Raw genomic sequence first — 18,114 nt, 5'->3', positions numbered from 1 at the left:
GAACGAGAATTTGCGCGCAGAGGTTAAAACCATTCAGAGGATGCACCGTGACTTTCAGGAAAAGGCAGGATCTCTCCTTGAGCAGAACAGCAGCATTGCTGCTCAGTTGTCTAGGAATAATGGAATAGGACTCCGGTTCCATTTTGTGGGTTTTCTCTCTGAACTGGGGCCATGATTAAGTAGGCGTTTGACACCATGACGCCATAAACGACTAGTCGGAACCCCTTCAGGAGGCTGTTCTGAGACAGGAGAATCAAGCTCCTCAGGTTCAGGAGCAAGATTCTCCAGCTGCAGAGGTTCACCAGTGATCTTGTGAACAGCAGCTAATACTTATTCTTCCTCCTCCCTTCTCAGCTCATCCTTAAGATTTTCAGTGATCTCTCTTTTCATTTTTAGATGTTCATAAAGTTCATCTATGAGATCTTGTTTATGAACAATTTTGAAATTCTGCTTTTTGACTTTTTCTTCCAGCCAAAATATTTGTAGTGTCAGACTTCCTGTCGTCTTTGCTTGATACTCAAGATTTTGTAAACGTTTCTTGAGATTTGTGTTCTCTGTTTTCTTAATTTGTTTATCTCAACAGCAATGCTGCTGTTCTCTTTAAGGAGATATTCTTCTTTTTCTTGAAAGTCATGGTGCATCCTCTGAATTGTGCTTACCTGCTCCTGCATTTTAGCCTCCAGAGATTCCACCTGTGACTGATTTTCATCCAGTGCATGTCTCACCTGACGCTGAAGAGTACAAATTTTTCTTTTCAGCTCAACTGTGAGTTCTGTCTTGCGAACAATTTCCCTATATTGTTTTTCTATAATCTCTTCTTTTTTTAATTCTTTTATGGTGAGCTTCTCCCACTTGGTGCTCAAGTCTCTGTTCAACAGTCTCTAAAGTTTTCTCGAGTTTTGCATTCTCTTTCTTTTTTTCGTTTCTCTCACTTTCAATCTGAGACAACTCAGCAGCAATGCTGCTGTTACGCTCGAGGAGATATTCTTCTTTTTCCAGAAAGTCATAGTGCATCGTCTGAATGGTGTTAACCTGTTCCTGCATTTTAGCCTCCAGAGATTCCACCTGTGACTGTTTTTCATCCAGTGCCTGTCTCACCCTACACTGAAGAATACATATTTCTTTTTTCAGCTCAACTATCTGTTCTGTCTTGTGATCTATTTCTCTGTTCTGTTTTTCTATTATCTCTTCTTTTTTTGTTATTTTATGGTGAGCTTCTCCCACTTGGTGCTCAAGTCTCTCTCTCTCTTCCTTGAGATCTGCGTTCTCTTTCTTTTGTTCATTTCGCTCACTTTCAATTTGAGACAACTCAGCAGCAATGCTGCTGTTCTGCTCAAGCAGAGATGCTTCCTTTTCCTGAAATTCATGGCGCATCATCCGAAAGGTTCTAAGCTCTGCTTGCAAATTTTTATTCTCTGCAACAATTAGAGCTTTGATGTCATCTGACTGTTGAGTCACTTTTTCAAGCTCAACCATGCTTTCCCTAAAATGGAAATTCCTTTCATGCGCATCTGTACCATTCTGTTCACGCTCATTTTTAAAGCGATAGTAATTTTTTTTGTAATAATTCTTTTTGCGCTTTAGGGTGCTTAACTCCAACTGGAGTTCTTGTATTTTCATTTGAAGCTCCCTAGGCTCCGATATTTCTCTCTCCATCATCCCATACAGTCTTTGTGATTCCTCTCGAATCTCTCTGTCAGACTGTCAATTATTAAATGTTTCGTGTGACATTTCTTTAAACGTTTAATGCAAAGTGTCGACAAGAAAAAATGTTTGCTTAATTGTTTAAGTTTAAAAATAGTCCCTTTCTGAAAGGTTTCTGGTTTGCAAAACACAACTCGCTGTTTCTGAAAATGTTCCAAGTAAAACTGTGTTTGCGAAGGTGAAGAGGGGGTATTTAAGGACAAAGGACTTCCTAACTTTGACAACCCTGACTTCTTTAGTAAAATATTCAATCTTGTCTCACAATACAATGACCATAATATCATTGTCGGTGGTGATTTTAATTGTTATTTCGATCCATTGTTGGATAGATCCTCTGCGTCCCTGGCCCCAACCTTGAGAGCTGTTTCTGTACTCAATACTCTTACTAAATCTTTGGACTTGGTTGACATTTGGAGGCACCAGCATCCGTTAGAAAAGCAATACTCTTTCTTCTCTCCTGTCCATGGCAGTTTCAGTAGAATTGACTATTTTCTTATTGATTCCAGGCTTATTTCGAAAGTGGTTAGTTCCACTTATCACAGTATTTTAGTTTCGGACCATGCACCTCTCTCAACGGTAATTGACTTTAACCTATATACCCCCCAATACAATTGGAAATTTAACCCCTCTTTATATCTAAATGACTCTTTTACGGTTTACCTATCTACTAAAATCGCAGAATTTTTACAATTCAATGATAATGGTGCAGTTTCAGACTCGGTTTTGTGGGAGTCCTTTAAAGTCGTTATTAGAGGTCATATTATTGCTTATCAAGCTTCTCAGAAAAGGGACAAACTCAGGCTGCGTACTAATATTGAGGCAGAGCTGGCTGTGTTGGAGGAGAAGTATCGCGACACCGGGGCTGCTGACACACTTGGTACCATTCTCTGAAATATGACTACAACCACATGTTGGGGGAGCAGGTCATGAATTGTATTCGTAGATTAAAACAGAAGCATTTTGAGCTTGGTGAAAAGGCTGACAAGGTGCTTTCCAGACAGCTGAAGGGCATTCAAGCTGATAGGGCGATACACAGAATTCTCTCTTCAACTGGCCAGTTGTTGTCTGATCACAAACAGATAAATGACAGATTTCGCAGTTTTTATTGTCAGTTATATACGTCTAGTACCACGGCCACAGTTACTGAAATCACTAATTTTCTTAATGCTTTAGACATCCCGACTCTTCCTGAGGCTGCACGGGGCTTACTCGATGCAGACTTTACGCTGGAGGAAATTAGAAAAGCAATCTGCTCCTTTCCTAACGGAAAGGCTTGTGGTCCGGACGGTTTTGGGATAGAGCTTTATAAGACACATATTGACGTTATCGCTCCCCTGCTACTTCGGATGGTAAATTGCGCAGTGTTAAACGGCTCATTCCCTCATTCTTTCTACGATGCCCATATATGTCTCCTCCTGAAAAAAGACAGAGACGAAACTAATGCTTCATCCTATCGTCCCCTAAGTCTTCTCAACTCAGACCAGAAAATAATTGCTAAAGTCCTAACCAACCGGTTAAATAAGCATATAGGCTCTTTAATTCATCCTGACCAATCGGGTTTTATCCCCAATAGATTCTCTTTTTCTAATACTAGATGTCTCTTAAATGCAATGTACTCAACGACACTGCCCAATTCTGCGGTGATTTCACTTGATGCCCAGCAGGCTTTTGACCAGGTGGAATGGAGTTATTTGTTTGCTACTCTTGAAAAATTTGGTTTTGGGTCGAATTTTTTGAATATGATTAAGTTGCTTTACGCTTGCCCTCGTTCCTCGGTCTTTACCAACCATGAGAGGTCGCTCCCGTTCCTCTTACACCGTGGGACAAGGCAGGGTTGTTGCCTCTCTCCAATGCTTTTTGCTTTAGCTCTTGAGCCGTTGGCCATTGCCATCAGAGCCAATTCCCATATCTCTGGTATAAATTGTGGCGCGTCAGAGTACACCATCGGTCTGTATGCGGATGATATCATATTGGCTCTTTCAGACTTAAAGATCTCCCTTCCTCCACTTCTTGAGCTGATTGACAGCTTTGGCCACCTATCAGGGTTCACCATAAATTGGAAGAAGTCTGTTCTTATGCCGCTGTCGTCTGGTCTGGGCCCTGATTTCCTGTCGAGTTTGCCCTTTAAGGTCTCCCAGGATTATTTTTCATACCTGGGTATTAACATCCCTAGGAACTCAAAACTCCTCTTCAGGCTTAATTATTTGGTTCTAACTGATGAGCTCAAGTGTATGATAGATAAATGGAAACATCTCCCACTTTCAATGATTGGCCGTATCAATATAATCAAAATGGTTGTGCTCCCTAAATTCACGTACCTATTCCAGAACGTTCCTATTTTTCTCAGGTCTTCCTTTTTCAAAGCGTTGGATGCCATTATCATGCCTTTTGTTTGGGCCTACAAGCCCCCTCGCATCTCGAGGTCTCACTTGCAAAAGCCCTCGGACGAGGGTGGTCTGGGCCTTCCAGTTTTCAGACATTATTACTGGGCCTGTAATGCCAGAGCCTGGGTCTTCTGGAATCTGCCTATAGTTGGTGAGGCTGTGGGATGCGGGTCCAGCCCTAAATGGCTCGAATTGGAGCTTAGCACTGCTATCGAGCACACTGGAGCATCCTTGCCAGCTATCTTATTCTCAAAATCGGTTATTAAAAGTACACGTGATGACTTTATTCTTTGCAACTCCATAAAAATATTGAATCAAATTAAGAGAATCTTGAACCTCCCGGTAGTGTCAGCTTTTGCCCCAATCTGCCACAATCCTAGCTTTCCGCCTAGTACGATGGATGCTGCTTTCAAACAATGGCCTGTCAAAGGATTGATTGCTATAAAGGATCTTTATATTGACAATCATTTTGCCTCTTTTGCTCAGCTTCAGACAAAGTACAATCTCCCTACAAGTCATTTTTTTCGGTATTTACAAATTAGGAATTATGTCAAGCAAGCATTCTCAAATTTAGATACCATCCCCATACAGCATGTCTTTTACAATATAATGAACGAACCTCCCACCTCAAAACACTTAATTTCTCGGTTTGTTAACCTTTTTTCTTCGGCACCCCCCTCTTGCCATATTAAAGAGGCTTGGACAAGGGACACTGGTTTGGTTATCACTGACGATTTATGGGCTGAAGTGTTAAGCCGGATAAAACTATGCTCTGTTAACGCCCGGCTTCAGTTAATTCAATTTAAGGTTGTCCATAGACTGCACTATTCCAAAACCAAATTGAACAAGATTTTTCCTAACGTTTCCCCCATATGTGATAAATGTAAACTTGTGGACGGTACTCTTGGCCATCTTTTTTGGTCCTGTTCTACGCTTACAGCCTTTTGGACTAGTATTTTTAGTTTCTATAGCACTGTTTACGATAGGCAACTGTATCCTGACTGTCTTATGGTGATCCTGGGCTGCTCCAGCGACTCCTTGGCACTTCCCTTTGCTGTTCAACAGGCCCTCATGTTTGGTATGGTGATTGCCAAACGTCTGATTCTGGGGGAGTGGAAATCTGCCTCCCCTCCCTGCTTCAAGAGGTGGCTCGAGGAGATGGTCTCCTGTTTATACCTGGAGGAAATTCGGTTCTCTACATCTGATTCCATGGAGAAGTTCAGGATGATATGGGGGCCCTTTATAGACCACATTAAGAAGGACAGTTCACGCCCTGGGTCCTGAACACGTTGTTTTGACTGCTTTCCCATGCCCATGACTGTTATTGCATAATTGTTATCGGCTCCTCCTGGCGCTCTTGTGAATTTGATTTTGTGGATTGGACTCACTGGATTGTGAGTTGTTTGACATGTATACCAGTTGCTTTTTTTTTTTCCCTCTCTCTGCTGTCTTAATAAGTGCTGGCCGTGTACCCTGTTGTGGGGTGTGTTCCTGTGTTTTGTTTTTGATTTTTTTTGATTTTTTATTTTTTTGTTGTTATTGTCATTATCGTCTGTGTTCTTCTGTCCCGCTGTTTGTGAATGTGTAAAAATTTTGAAACTTGTATAAATAAATACATTAAAAGGACAAAGGACTTGGCAAATGCTTTCGCTTTCATCCGTCTTGCGGCACAATACGAATGCCCACGGCCGTCCCTCTTAAAATAGGTTTAGGTGTTGCCGCAGTAGGCCTTAAAATACCTGCAGCTTACTGGGGCTTTTCAAAGCTTAACAGGGACTGCACAGGTGGAATCTGCTGTGATAAACAAGTTAAAAACAGAGAACACAAATCTCAAGAAACGTTTACAAAATCTTGAGTATCAAGCAAAGACAACAGGAAGTCTGACACTACAAATATTTTGGCTGGAAGAAGAAGTCAAAAAGCAGAATTTCAAACTTGTTCATAAACAAGATCTCATAGATGAACTTTATGAACATCTAAAAATGAAAAGAGAGATCACTGAAAATCTTAAGGATGAGCTGAGAAGGGAGGAGGAAGAAAAAGTATTAGCTGATGTTCACAAGATCACTGGTGAACCTCTGCAGCTGGAGAATCTTGCTCCTGAACCTGAGGAGCTCGTTTCTCCTGTTTCAGAACCATCTCCTGATGTGGTTCTGACTAGTGGTTAAAAGCCACATGGTGCAAAACGCCTACTTAATATATGTTTAGGTCTTGCCACAGCGGGCCTTGTTATTTCTGCAGCTTAATGGGCCTTCTCAATGATTTTCAACTGAAGTGAATTTCCCAGTTGTTTTCTGTGGAACTGAGCTTATGATCTACTTGAGGCCTACTAAAATTTTGGACTTGAACCAGTTATCCTTTACAAAACGGTAATATTGTTTTCCAACCATGGCCCACCAACCATACCAGTTTGTGATAACTATACTGTGATCTCCTTTACGTTAAATTATGCCCCCCCCCCCCCCCGGACTGAGTGTATCTCGTTTAGTTTCTGTTCTTTGATTTAGTAGTATTTTTTGTTCTGTTTCTTGCCTCCCATGTGTCAATGTTGTTTGCGTAGTCTGTCGTGTCTCTCATGCCGGTGCAGCATCAGGGAGTACGTCCACGTCGCTCCAGAGGCAGTCAAGCATGTCCATGTTGTCCACGTCACCACCACCACTGCCCACATCATCCACGTCGTCCACATCTCTGTCAGGGCGGGCAAGTGAGCACCTCCACATCGCCTCGACCTAACCACTCTTTGACTGCCTCCTTCCTAGCTGGATTATGGTCAGAGAATGACGAGGCCACCGCTTCATGATTTCAGCCTCATATGAACAATTTGGCTATGATGATGTAAATAATGTGTCTCCTGAAGGTTTTCATAGTTCTGTTTTCAGTCTAGAGAAAAGTCTAAATAAGTCTGGGGTGGCTGAGACAGCCAGCCCAGTTTGTTTTCTGCCGTTTCTGTTCTTGTGGAGTTCACTGCGTGCTCTAGGGACAACAAAAACAAAAAACAAGAGAACATTTTGAATTTACTTCATTAAACAGTGGTTGCACACAGACGTTTTTATTTGGCAGCAAATTAAACTTATGTTAAATTAACACAAGGTATTCATATTAAAGTAAACGGCTGTGAAATTGGACGGTCTAGCCTTCAGATTTGTGTCACCACTGTCTGCTCCTTGCTATCTAAAATATAGTAGGACACTAGTGTAAATTCTCGACCATGCCACACTTCTGTTTAATCAGTTTTCTGTTTGACGTTTATTCAGCTGTGTGAAAGCCAAGGAGGAACCCACCCGAGGGATTAATAAAGTTTTATTTTTATCTAATCTAATAACTAATAATAAATAATTATTATTTTATTCAATTAATTTATTATTTATTAAATTATTAAAATAATCTCAGCCAAACCGATTTACTCCGGAACAAATAAAACACTGAAAAAAATAATTTTTTAGATGATCTAAGTGACGTATATATTACGTTTAACCAGTGTTGGTAAGTTACTTTAAATGAGTAACTTAGTTTTATTACTTCTATCAAAAGTAACTCAGTTACTTCAAGTTACTCGTTACTTTCAACGCAACTAGTTACTAGGGAAAGTAACTTTGGTTGTACTCAGAATTCTCTTGTTAATGTGTTGCTTCCGTAACTGGATACCCAGCAAGATTGTCAGTCTTCTAGCGTTCTTACTTGCCACAAGTGCACTGTGCCACCTACAAATAGAAAGGAAAAAATAATGTGCATATTTCTACAAGAGAAATCCCACAACTGGACCACAGTCGACTGCTGCCGTGATTCTAGCCTACGTCACAACGTCATGTGCGCTTTTTACATTTTAAAAGCGCCCCCCTCTTCCTGTTAATGCCCTACCTGGCCCCCTGGCAAAACTTTGCTAGACCTGCCCCTGCACAGTTACCAGCTGTCAGCTACGTAAAAAAAGGATCCTGGTGTTATTTGTCTCTCAGAAACAGTTCATAACTTTCCTTCAACTCATTCATGTCACCTAAAAGGTAAACCTGTTTCTCCATCACCTGTTCAGCTCTGATGATTTAGTAAGGACGTCTCCTGGCTTCATCTTCATGTTTCCCTCTCACCACATATCCAAACCGATATAGTGACCAGCAGCTTTTACAGCTGTGGCTCCAGCAAACATCAGCTGATACTAGAAAGTAATATTAAATAAATTCTAACAACAGCTGATCAAGCTTAAACGTGCTGCTTTTGTTTAACGCGACCTCCGCTGCTTTCTTCTTTCTGGCGCAAAGTGGCCGATACACAAACAAGAGAGACGGCACTTGGACAAGCCGATCAGCTGATCATTGATCAGTTTCATGAGTGAAGTAGAAACAGAAGAGACGATTCCGTTTTTTAGGGGACGGTTGGCAACTCTAATAATTAACCTTATACATCATAGCACCCACCCAGCTGTACAGAAACTCCATCATGCTAGCTAGTACCCAGTACGAAAAAGTCAGCATAACGAAAAATAACATCCAACTAAACTTGGTTTATATCTGACCCAGATAGACTGCAGGTCATAACTTCTTACCTGAAGTTCAGTTCACCTGACACTCGGACAGGTGGCCGCCTGCTTCTCCTGCCTCCCCTTTCCCTCATCCACCTCCTCGTCTCCACCACTTGCTAATGTTACTGAATCTGTGGAAGCTCCGCGATAGCCACCGCAAGAAGTAACAAATAACAACCCTATTTAAATCCCAGTAACGATTAACGCGTTCCTGATTTTGGCATAATAACGTAGTTACAGTAACGCATTACTTAATAACGCGTTAGTCCCAACATTGCGTTTAACCTGAATAGCGAAAGACCGTTCTCGGCGGCTCTAGTGACCCTCGAGCACCCGGCTAGCTATCGAGCTGGTGGGTAACAGACGTCTTTGAAAACGTCGGATCACTTTTGCAAATACAGTGGCTTGCAAAAGTATTCGGCCCCCTTGAACTTTTCCACATTTTGTCACATTAAAGCCACAAACATGAATCAATTTTATTGGAATTCCACTTGAAAGACCAATACAAAGTGGTGCACACGTGAGAAGTGGAACAAAAATCATACATGATTCCAAACATTTTTTTTTACAAATAAATAACTGCAAAGTGGGGTGTGCGTAATTATTCAGCCCCCTGAGTCAATACTTTGTAGAACCACCTTTTGCTGCAATTACAGCTGCCAGTCTTTTAGGGTATGTCTCTACCAGCTTTGCACATCTAGAGACTGAAATCTTTGCCCATTCTTCTGTGCAAAACAGCTCCAGCTCAGTCAGATCAGCTGGACAGCGTTTGTGAACAGCAGTTTTCAGATCTTGCCACAGATTCTTGATTGGATTTAGATCTGGACTTTGACTGGGCCATTCTAACACATGGATATGTTTTGTTTTAAACCATTACATTGTTGCACTGGCTTTATGTTTAGGGTCATTGTCCTGCTGGAAGGTGAACCTCTACCCCAGTCTCAAGTCTTTTGCAGACTCCAAGAGGTTTTCTTCCAAGATTGCCCTGTATTTGGCTCCATCCATCTTCCCATCAGCTCTGACCAGCTTCCCTGTCCCTTATGAAAGAAGCACCCCCAGAGCATGATGCTGCCACCACCATATTTGACAGTGGGGATGGTGTGTTCAGAGTGATGTATGAAAATTGTAGTTTTCCATGTTTTTGTTTTGTAAAACCAAATTACATTATTTACCAATTTTTTTTGCCAAACAAGCAATTCCATGTAATATTCTTAGTTTCCAATAGGGGCCTATGACGGCTTACCGCACTCCAATGGGCCAAAAGAATGACACAATTTTGATATAGGCTTGATCTTAAGGAAGTAATATTTTGCGTTTGTGAATGACATTGCCGCAAAAATATGTATTTGCGAAATAGCCTGAAATAAATTACGACGCATCAAATATCACAATGGCTGCAGTGAATTTCTGTTGATGCTGAGCCAAGACAGAAATGGACTGTTACCTCAGTGAGGAGATCGTAGATGCAGAAGAAGATCCACTGGCTTGGTGGAAAATGAATGAAGAACATTTCCCGTTAATGTCCCACATGGCACGGAAATATCTGTGTATTCCAGCCACAAGCACACCACCAGAATGGATCTTCAGCACCGATGGTAATATTGTTAATCACCTGAGCACGCAGATGAAACCTGACAAGGTATACAATACATAGGAATATAGGATTAAACAAGTTAGGGCTGTGCGATATGACCAAAATCTCATATCCTGATATAAGACATCTATCGTCCCAATAACGATATAAATCACAAAAACTTTACATTTTCTGTGAATCTGTTTTGAAGTGTTACCAGCTGGGCGTCGTGTACCTGGAGTCTAATGTTTTAACCGATGCATGAAACTATACATTATTAGACATAAGTTGTAACAGCCGCCGTTTTCTATGTGCTGCGGGGAAAAGCCTGTTCTAACATTTGAGTCTAAGGTTTACTTTTTAGCACCTGACGACTCTTTTTTGCTTCTCATCCACAAACACTCTGCATACTCTTTCATGTGATTCAGTTTATTTTGAAAAGTCTCAACAGGATCTTGGGCTTTATTCTGAAAGGTTTATGTGGAAAAAAAAAAACAAGCGGTCACGCAAGGGTTTTACCGTCGTTGTTGCTAACAAAAACGCATAAAAACAACGCATAAAAACAGGCTCTTGTCCGTCCATAGTGTGGTTATATTAAATATTAGAGAAAGAGAGAACTTTAAGAAATTAATATAGCCACTACAGTGACCATCAAAACGGTGAAAAAAAAATATTGGCACAAACTGTTTATTTTATGATACCATAAAACAAACAATAGCGTATAATGAAATGATAGATGTCTTTATATTGTCATCTGATATATACGTTATATCGAACAGCCCTAAAACAAGTGTTACAAGATAATAATAAAATGCAAAGATTAGTGACAACGCTTGGAACCATAAGGCAACAGATTTAAAAAACTGTGGGAAATAAACCAAGCTCTGCCTGTGACTCACTCACTTTGCTTCTCTTCCTCCTTCCATCGCTTCGTCTCATCTATCACTCTCCACTTCCTGTTGATCTGAGAAAAAGGCACAATTTACTATTACATTAACCTATTATTTAATTATCCACACTTAACAACTCTTGCACCTAATCCATGAAAAAGTAATGATAAAAAATGTTACAGAACCAAAACATTGCAAATGTGTTTGCTATTATTATTTTTACACTTGAATACCTCTGCAGTTCAACAACTGGTACATGTGTTATTGTTGCCTGTGGTCTGGTGATGGATCCACTGCCTTTAGCAGCCTCACATAGCTCCTTTTGCCACCGTTTCCTCCTCATGTCCCTACAGGACATGTCTGGACATTGTTATATCATGAGTAATAATTTTAAAACATCTATACACATCAAATATGCACACACTGTGCAGAGTACTATACATACTATTGCCACAAGTGTTCATCATGGTGGTGATACATAATACTTCCCTCATTATTTAGTCATAGTGCTATAATAATATATAACATATATAACAAGCACTCAGTGACACGTCAAACACGTGGTGCAACGCCACATGGACTGCCCCGGATAATTTAAACATATACGTGCATTAAACAGCATGCTTCACCGCTCTTACCACAATTTAGTGTAAATTTACACTTTATTTATAGCGTAAATTGCAGTGAGAGCTTCCAATACTCAGATTTTAATGTGAATTTATGTAATTCCTGGCAAGTTACAACATTTTAATATAAATACAAGACACATGCAGGCAGAATGAGCACCATTTCACTGTGTTCGTCAGTGAAGAATATGAAAGAGATTCCACTAGGATTGGTGGTTTGCCATGTTTGGATTTGCTGTTTGTTTGGTTCTTTGGCGTCTAGTGTTCTCCGGTTATTTGTTTTTTAAATTTGTAAATTAAAAATATTGTTAAAAGAAAAACAGTCATGTATAACACATAAAATCTTTACCTTTCTGCATCTGCCGGTTCAGATTCTGACATTTTCTCTGGATCAGACGGGCTGGGTGAAGGCGAGGGCTCTTCACTTAGTCCACTGGGGCTTTCCATCTGAGTCAGAAAGACAAAAGAAGATTTAAATGCATTAAAACTGTGACTTAAAAACTCTACAGAGTCCCTGAGAACAGTCTAAATCTGCATACAGAGATCTGACAAAAGATGTTATTCAACTAATTGGTTGTCCAGCTCTTCAACACTCATTTCCAAAGGAGTGAAATTAATGTGAAGTTTTTGTGAGAGTGTTTTACTGAGCACTTTAGAGTTTAATGATATGTGAAGTCGCTCCAGGGGAGGAAAAAGAGTAAAAGCAAAATTAAAAATATCTCATGTTCTCTGCCATTTAAATAGTGATACCATGGGTGCCAGTTTAGCTTAGTGGGTGAACAGGTGTTACGGATTCAAATATTGGGAATGGATACAGGAGGAAAACCAAAAATAACCACACTGGTCCGGCCGGGTCAAGTCAAACGATGATTTAATGAACACACGCGTGGGAGATGGACACCATACAGCAGACAGCATCAGATCTCAAAATGGTGGAGCCTTGATCAAACTCTTATAGCCTCTAGTGGCCCCCACCTAATCATAAAAGCCTAAACATTCACATCTTTCTCACACAGCGCCTAAGCTACGACCTTGGCTCCCTGTTTATCTGCTCCTGATGAGATGGGGCAGTATGCTCTGTTCTCTTCTAATCAGACAAATAAGGCGATGACTTTCTGTGAACAATATTTCTTATAACTCAGCAGTATAATGCATCATAAAACAATATCATCCATTCACAATAAATCAGCAGTCTAATGTAATGCAAATCAATTTACCAAATGTAATAGTTATCACCTTCTTCTAATTCAGGAGCATAATGCAAACTAAAACTACATAATAATTCACAATCTTTAATTAGGGGTCTAACATGGCATAAAATAATATTATAGTCCGACAATTCCCCCTGTTGAGCTCTTTAGACTTAAAGAGCTCACTTACACCCTGCAATCCAGTGTTGCCAGGTTCATTTCTCCTTACTCCTGAGGCCCTTTGTCCCCCTGTTGGGTGAACCATATGTGAGATGACCTCTGTGTTTGCGCAGTTCAGATGCAAGAAAAACTTTTATTACAACAACAACAGTAGGTACAGATGATACTCCCATCACTCCCCAGTTCTCCCACAGCTTTATTTCGGTGCTACCTTATACCCTCCAAACGTACTCAGACTAGAACCTCTGTCCGAGGAGCTTTTAACCTTTATTTTATGGCTGTAGGCACCAGTGTCTTCCAGTCGGGTAATCCTCTGCTCTTGTTTCCTTCAACCTCAGGGGTTAGACAACCCTTCAGTCGTTGCACAGATCAGGGGATTATTCTGCCCCGATTTCAAACAATGATCTGTGTATTCTGGGGTCCCAGCTGTGTTCCCCAGGAAAAGGAACAGAAAGGTGTTCCCCTTTCGCCCAAGAGCCTATCGAACCTTGTTAGTCTGGTGTTCCCGGATTTCCGTCAACCCCTTCATGATTATTGCTGTGTTTATGGGATCCATCCTTTTGAGGTGACTAATTGGAGCCCAAAATGCCATGACACTTGAACCCCGTTGATGTTTCAGCAGTCACCGTATCTGTCTCTGCTGCGAAGGATCCTCGTATATCTGTGACCTCGTCTGGTGTCTGTTCCTTTCTCTGTAAGAGACAGAAAACCAAAACACCTCTCTTCCTAGCTCTAACAATCTAATGTTGCTGTCTACTGATCTTTTCGTGGTTCAGAATTTGTTTAGAATATTCAGAATGTCCCAAGGACTTATCCTAATTATAATGTATGTATGTGTGTAAGCGTGTTTGCATTTAGCCCGCTGCACTCAAGGCATTTCCTACACTTTATCAGTCCGGACTATCGCCGAACGAAGCTTATGACCTTCAAAAAACCGAGTGCCAACTCATTATAAGCACATTTGCAAGATATGTATAAAAATGATTAAACCCACTCATTCTAATAAAAGACATCAAATAAAAAATTAGCCATTTCTAATTCTAACATGTGTCAATTCAACCAAGCTAGAAAATTAAAAGAAAAGGTTAGTGACCTCATATCTTAGAAAGTATCAGACTTTCTCCTATCCAGTGTCGTTGCTCCAGTCTTGTTATCCTGTGTTAGGGAATAAAATCAATTTAATTGTCATATTAGATCTGTTCAACTCCTGGCTCCGCCCAGAGCCTGCGTCTTCACAATCGTCTACAAACAAAACCTGTATTATTATGAACTTCACTTCAACATGAACTTGTTGACTACTTTTGACACCTGTAGATAGAAGATTAACATCCGGTTATAACAATCACTGTAATACAAATGTTAATATGTCAATAGCTTCAATAAATGTTCAATGCAATGCTTGTTATATGATTCTGATGTAACAATAATGCTAATGCTAAAATAACAGTAAAACACACCCTTTTTATCCCTTACTAACCACATCACGGGAATCTATGTTTTAATTCAGCCATCAAGCTCACCTCATTCATCACTGAGCCCCACCGGCACTGGCATTTGACATGGTGGCGCTGCATATTCTTCCTTTAATGTCACTATTTTCAATCTGCTAATTAGAGTGTTTAAACATGAAGTAGACTGCGTCCACAACAAGTCAATACAACTGTGAATGTGGCCAATTATCAATCTATTACCAATCAATAACAAAAAATAGCTTTAATTTTATGCATGCTTTTAGTCAACCACTCACCCACAGGATCTCCAATCCCAGAAAATTCCTTCTCCTCATTTAATGAGTCTGTCCTCCTTCCATGCCCTGGTAACTGGTCCATCCAGAGCCATATCATCTTGAAATATACATACAACAAGCCAAACCACACCTTGGTCACACCAACCCTTTTCCGCCCTAAAGATGTCCAACGCCATCTTAGTCTGGACTGTCAAAGGTGACTTTAACGCTGACTATTCCGACAATCCATTTATAACATTTCCTGGTCAGATTAGCCAATCCCTGCACACTGGAATAAACATAATCAACATGATCAACATTTTTCCTGCGTGTTTTTCACCATCTTATTGATTCCAACGCTCCATCCTTATGTGGTTTGCTACATTATGTTTATCTAGAACTCCACTCTGTCTCTAAATGTTTGAAGAATTTTTCATATTTGGGTCAAGTTTTAAGAATTTGACCATACGTGAAATTAATTATGTTATCACCCCCATCGGGGCTTACCTTTCCCACTTCTGATGATATTCCTCCCTATTCTTTGCAATTCCCCATTTTTTGTGGCGAGAAACTGTTGGTGTGGTCAAGTGGGTGCTGTAAAAACAAAAGCTCAGGACAGAACAGTTATCAGTCATGTACTTCATACAAAATTAGCATATATTAAATTTCATATTGATCCTCTGAGTGTAATGGTACATTTTAATTTGAATTTATCAAAGCTAAACACAATAATTTTTCTTTATTTTGCTCTTGTTCTTGTGCAGCACCACATCTCAGCACATGCCCCTGTCGGTTCTATCTTACTTTTCTAAATTATTGACTATTTCACTGGAGAACCTAAATGACATGGACCAGTGTTTGTTATTACATATCTCTATTTTAAATGTGACAAGTCTATCATTCCCCTGTTATTCATAGACATTAATAGAAGTCTTTTTTTACTTTTTTTCTATCAAAGTTAATTGGCTTTTCTACAGTGGCCTGCTATGGTTAATAATAACATATTCAGTCTTGAATGAAATCAAAGCTTCTCTTCACTTTAGCATTTAACATTCCCAACAATATAATGTGCTGCATTAATCGAAACACAGCTAATAAAAACACAATTTTCTTGATGGAAACATCAGTAACTCAAAATTAGCAACCAAAGGGTTAAGTCTGCAGTTCACACTCATGTGAAGCTACAGCCTCCCCCTTTAGTCTCTGTCCTCCTTCTACTCCTGCAAAAACAAAACAAAGCAAGACAAAACATCCACCCTTCTGTTACAGGCTGGGTGAATTGTTTGTGAGCATTTACTAATCCTAAAGTCGGTATCGTTCTTGTCTCAGTATCAAGTCAGTTAAAACTTTTAGTCGTCAGTCCATCACAGTCCAGTCACATGCATACATTCACACACATTCATACCAGATATTGCTGATAATGGAGTCTCACACGCAACCTATTCGAGGCTCCATCACCAGCAAGATGACGTCATCATTTTTAAAGGAAAACAGTTCCTTGTTTTTTTTGACTGGATTGACTCGCTGCAATCCTTTTAGCCTCAGGACTTCTCATGTGATCAATGTCCCATATAAGTGAATTTCTCCCAAGCCCATTATAATCATGGAGAAAAATACTTTGCAACTGTTTTCAGTAAGAATGTTTTATAGCGCTTTAGAGTTCAATCTCTCAGGCCTGGATTAAAGAGCTGATTTGTTAAATCAGGAACTCACAAAATACTAAAATATCACCACCGGTGGATCACTCCTCTCAGATGTTCTTATTTCAGTGCACTGTAACAAAAGCAAAAACAAACGTAACCAATAAAATACTCATATAATAACAAATACTGGGGCCCGTTGGAAACATGTCCAAGCATAAAACCATCTTTCTCTCTCTTAGAGAAAGAAAACAATCCAAACCTCACTGATAAAATCAACCTAGTGTTAAGCAAAACCCAAAATCAACCAAAACTTCACCAGAAAGTTTTTCTCTGTCCAGGGACAATATTGTGTAAGCATACAGGTACCGTAACTTCTTTTGCACTGACAAAAACGTGTTGGACTTATTTGATTCAATAGTGGACACCAGTTGCACACAAATGTTTTGCTTTGGTAAAAACTTAAACAACTGAGTTAAATCAACACAACCTTTTCATTTTCAGTTAACCTGTGCATTTTGAGTTCATATTACACGATTAAGACATGTTCAGATGGAGTAAGTTGAGCTCCTGGAATATTTTAATCCTTCACAATTCTGTCATTTTATTTCAACACTATTTCAATAACTTTTATCCAAATTCTACTTGGTCCCTTAAATACTACATGTTGTCTTCATATTGCCTACGGTTCAACAAAGTCTAAATTCTGATTACCATAAAAATTGAATGGGTCTACAACAACTACCATCCTCCTATCTTTATCCTAATTGCACGAGGGCTGGGAAATAACTCTAAAGTGATAGGTTACGAGGCAGGGTGCACCCCGAACAGGTCACCAGTCTATCACCTAGAAACAAACAACCATTTACACTTACATTCACAGATAATTTAAAATCATCAATTAACCTAGCTCTAACAGCTGCATGACTTTTCACTGTGGCAGGAAACCAGAATACCCAGAGAGAAACCACTGCAAACTAACCAGACTGTGGACTTGCACCCAGGACCTTCTTACTGTGGAGCAACAGCACTCACCAGCATGCCAACAATGTAGGAAATACAGGGAAGCTATGATTTCCTGTTGAATTTTGTACAGATCTTTAAAGCCTGAGGCAATTGTATTAAATACATGTGGGATGCTTACGTAAATCCAAGGGCTAGCCCCCTTTTCTTCTTTTTATTTTATATTTTATTATTGTTATTATTTTTATTTTTATTTATTTTATTTTATTTAGTGTGTTCCTCCTTCAATTAAATCTCAATCACAAAAATGTGGCGCTCCGAAGTAAGGCCCACACCGTTAATTCATCATTTTCACTCTGTACCACTGCTCCTTATCAGGCTGTGCGAAGCACAGTAAACAATTCAGTCGAGGCCTTGAGCCATAAACAGACATCACTCACAGACATTGTTTTCATAACCAAACTGCTCTAGACCCTGTCCCCTAAATCTACACAAATGCCCTCTGGGTGACATGAAATGCATTTAACCAATTAACAATCAATGGCTTCTTGTTGTTGTAACAAATTCTGTATTTGGACGTTTGTGTGCAGCATTTTGCGTATCAGCATAGCATTTGTTAGTAAAGCATTCTTCATTGCATCAGCGTGTGTGTATCACTCTTCATTGTACAAACATGTGTATGTATGTGTGTGTGTGTGGATCACTTCTCAGTGAATTGAATCAGC

Source organism: Neolamprologus brichardi, chromosome 7 (genome assembly GCF_056152115.1).
Source record: "Neolamprologus brichardi isolate AB-2024 chromosome 7, ASM5615211v1, whole genome shotgun sequence".
NCBI lineage: Eukaryota > Metazoa > Chordata > Actinopteri > Cichliformes > Cichlidae > Neolamprologus > Neolamprologus brichardi.
The sequence above is the reverse complement of the archived record's forward strand: the minus strand, read 5'-3'. Positions refer to the sequence as shown.